Genomic DNA, 3,859 nt, shown 5'->3' with positions numbered 1-3,859 from the left:
GTTTTGAGGAAACAAAGTAGGGGACACACTTGTGTGGGTCTGCCGTTTTATGCACCTTTGAGTTCTTAAACACCCTCTGTAACATGCTGGCTGGTACCATAACATAGTTACAAGGTGTCCGGTATTGTTCCTCCAACCGTATGAACTCTTAGCCAGGCAATTTCAGGACAGGAAACCTGGAGGTTCCAACCAGAAACGATACTTCATTCTCGATATATTCACATAGAACATTTCATTGTAAACAATCGTGTAACTGTAAGGGGATATGATAGTAAGGATGGGTAAATAAAAATCGTACATGAAATATTCCTTTTTAATGTAGGAACAAGGCTTGAGATTTGGTGAAGTGAGTAGTTGGTCATATTGACCCGAAACCTTGACTGGCACTTATTTTATCAACAAGAAAATGATGAAGGGAACCATCGACCTCGGTGGAATTTAAACTAAGTTTGCAAAAGTGGATGAAATGCCATCGGTTTGCTAACCATTCTGCTACTTACCGCTTTTCACAAATACGATAGAGTACTCAACATATAGCCCACAGTTCGATGTAAAGAGTAGGTTTATAAGCTCGGTAAGTTTTCAAATAAAACAAATTTGCTACTATTAAAATGTTTTGTAATATTTTTTTGATATGTCTATTATAATAAAGGCGAAATTCTGTCTGCAACCGCTGTAATTTTGTTTACATTTGCTCTGTATTGACGTATTATACCTTTTTGCAACGAGAATGAACTCGGGATTGAATATCTTCCCCTTATTTGCATCTTGGACATCTAGCGGTGATATATGATTCAAAAGTACTTGGGTTACTACTTCAAGCAGGTAAAGCTTGACAAATGCACGCCATGTTGGTTGGCGTTTGTCAGGTGACGTTAGGGATAAAGGGGGAGATAAATGACATTCGCTTCGTTAATTTTACCTCGAGATACGAACCTCGGGACAAATTGGCCAATAGCTGGAATTCAAATTGTAGCTGCAACAATAGAATGGTTGCATTAGAGAATTGATTCTCATCCATCGTTAACGTCTGATCAAACACCAGCGGGGCATATAGTCATTACAAACATATTATTGACCAGGCTATTTAGCTGTTTTTCGTTTTGTGCCCTATTAGCCTTCTCGCAAGCCAGTATAAAGGTCCGCACCGAGTGCAGCTTTTAAGCTAATCTCTAATAAAATAAACTAGCTGCTTCATTAATAGTTCGATAATTTTCATATAATCACCATAGCTGCAAACGTAATTTGACAATACGGCCTTGGTTATAAGTGTACAATGTATTTGAGACTAAGAATGTTATGTACATCTCTCTCTCACTCTCACTCACACACACACGCACACACGATTGATTGTTGGCTTTCTTTAACTTGCTTTTGACCCTAAACATGTGTTCATTTAAATTGTCCGATGTTTCTTCCTTACTTCTACTCATATTAACCCTTAAACACTGAGGCACCTACCTCGGGTACTCAAACTTTTCACTCTGCCAAGAGAAAAACCCACGCCGTTGATCGTAAGTTCAACCAGTCTCTTTTGTTTGATGCTCTTTCTAAAGTAAATATCTTTAAAAAATTTCTTCGCTAATATCTTTCCTGTATTTTGTGTTAATTCATTTATATAGTGAGCGAGATTTGTCTGCTATTTCTAGCGGGTCTAGCAGCCACCTAATAGACCTCCACTTGGACAAATTGTATAATCAGGAGGAATCCACACGAGATTCTGAAGAGAAATGGCAGAGTGTAGTGAATTGTATGGGGCCTAAGAGATTTATAAGAAGGACTAATGGTTGAGTGAAGACAGCATGAATCCAGCCATTCCCGGGTGTAGAGAGAAGAGGCATGTATGTGTGTCTAATGGAGCTGCCGATATAGCAATGTCCCTAATTAGTTATCTGATTAACTACATATGCTCCAAAGCATTTCGTCCGCTTTTACTGACTGAGTTCAAATGACGCCAAGATCGACTTCGCTTTTCATCCTTTCGAGGTCGATAAAATAAGTACCAGTTGAGCACTGGGGTTGATATAATCGATTTACGCTGCCATCAAAATTGCTGGACTTGTGCCAAAACGTGAAATCAATATTAGTAAAGTGCAAGGGCGGTGAGCTGACAGAATCGTTAGCATGCCAGGCGAAATGCACACGTTTCGTCCGTCTTAACGTTCTGAGTTCAAATGCCGTCAAGGTCGACTTTGCCTTTCACCTTTCCGTGGTCGATTAAAATAAGTACCAATTGAGCACTGGGGTTGTTATAACCCACTTACACGCTTCCCCAAAATTGTTGACTATGTGCCAAAGTTTGAAGCCAATATTATTGAAGCACAAAAAAAAAGCATACTTCGTAAAGGGACGTAACTACTAATTAGAGTTATGTCGCTTGGTTAATACTTATGCATGAGTACACAAACCATATCTTTTATTTTGAACAATTAATATTAAAAAAAAATTTTAAATAACTAATTAGGAAAAAATGAAAAATATTCATTCAGACAAATTACGGAAATAGTGTTTTGAAAAACAAAATTGTGTTTTGCAAGAAAATAATATTAAAAAAAAAATGAAAGCTTATTATTTTATTTTAGGTACTTTAGCGCGCGCGCGCGCGCGCGTGTGTGTGTGTGTGCATGCGTACTGAATTACTTAAAACAATTAAGAGTGCATTGTCAGGGTCTTTTCCAATGCAATTTATCAAAAATCAAAATACAGTGGATTCGTTTGAGCATACTTATTTTGAATATTTATAAACTCATGTAAAACCACATATGATTGCTCGTGCATACAAACATATAACAGCAAGGTGTGATTTGAGGTTTACTTGACTTCTACTTCTAGCATCTAGTGCTACCATATACAAGTCTTTTTAGTAAGTTCATATATATGACTATACGCATGATTTATGAGATATTCAACTCCTATTTCTAATAGCTCTGGGAATAGAAAGTATATCTCGTTACACATGCACACATGCATAAAGACGATGGAGTTAGGGTTCAAGGGAGATATGGCTGCTGTTTCTAGCATGCCTAGCTCATATGCAGCATTCTCCCTCATTGTTTCATACATAAAGGTACAAACACAGAAGGCAGTAGAATGTGATCGGGGTGAAATATGGTTGTTATTTCAACCATGTCTAGCTATGATGTAGATCTCTCCCTCATGCACATATATAAGTGAGTGAGGTGTGGTTTGGAGGAGTTTAGTTTCTATTTCTACCAGGTCTAGTTACAACGTAGACATCTCTATTGAATAAGACATACATATGCACATGCACAAAGGCAGAGAGCTGAAGGAGGTTTGTTTATTATTTCTACTTGATCAGGATGCAATGTACATGCTCCCTTGATGGCTCACATACATACATACACACATACATACATAGATGCGCACACACACTCACACACACTCATGTAACAAAAGAGTTTGAATTGAAGGAGATTTGATTCCTATTTTTAGGTCTGTTAACTGCGTAGGGACTTGCTTGCTGTCTCATACAAACATATATAGGATGTAATTTCAAGGACATTTAGCTGCTGTCTCTGTCAGGCCAAGGCTATGTAGAAGACCCTTGCCTGAAGTGCCATGCAGTCGGACTGAACCCAGAACCATGTGGCTATGCCAAGACGGTTTTTATGTATTCTTCTTTCCCACTTAGATTGTTTAAATGTTGTCACAACAGTAATATGTCTATTCTGCTGAAATGAAATTTTCAGTTAATTTTCTGTATCCTTGTGCAGCTGAAGATTGCTCTGCATTTTATATTTAATGTGATGCTCACATTACTTAAATAAATGGAGTGGCATGAAACGTGCATACTGCAATAACCTTGAAAATCCATGTTGCTTTTTTTGATTTTATATAT

This window comes from Octopus bimaculoides, chromosome 17 (genome assembly GCF_001194135.2).
Source record: "Octopus bimaculoides isolate UCB-OBI-ISO-001 chromosome 17, ASM119413v2, whole genome shotgun sequence".
Taxonomy (NCBI): Eukaryota; Metazoa; Mollusca; class Cephalopoda; order Octopoda; family Octopodidae; genus Octopus; species Octopus bimaculoides.
Note: the sequence above shows the minus strand (reverse complement) of the source record.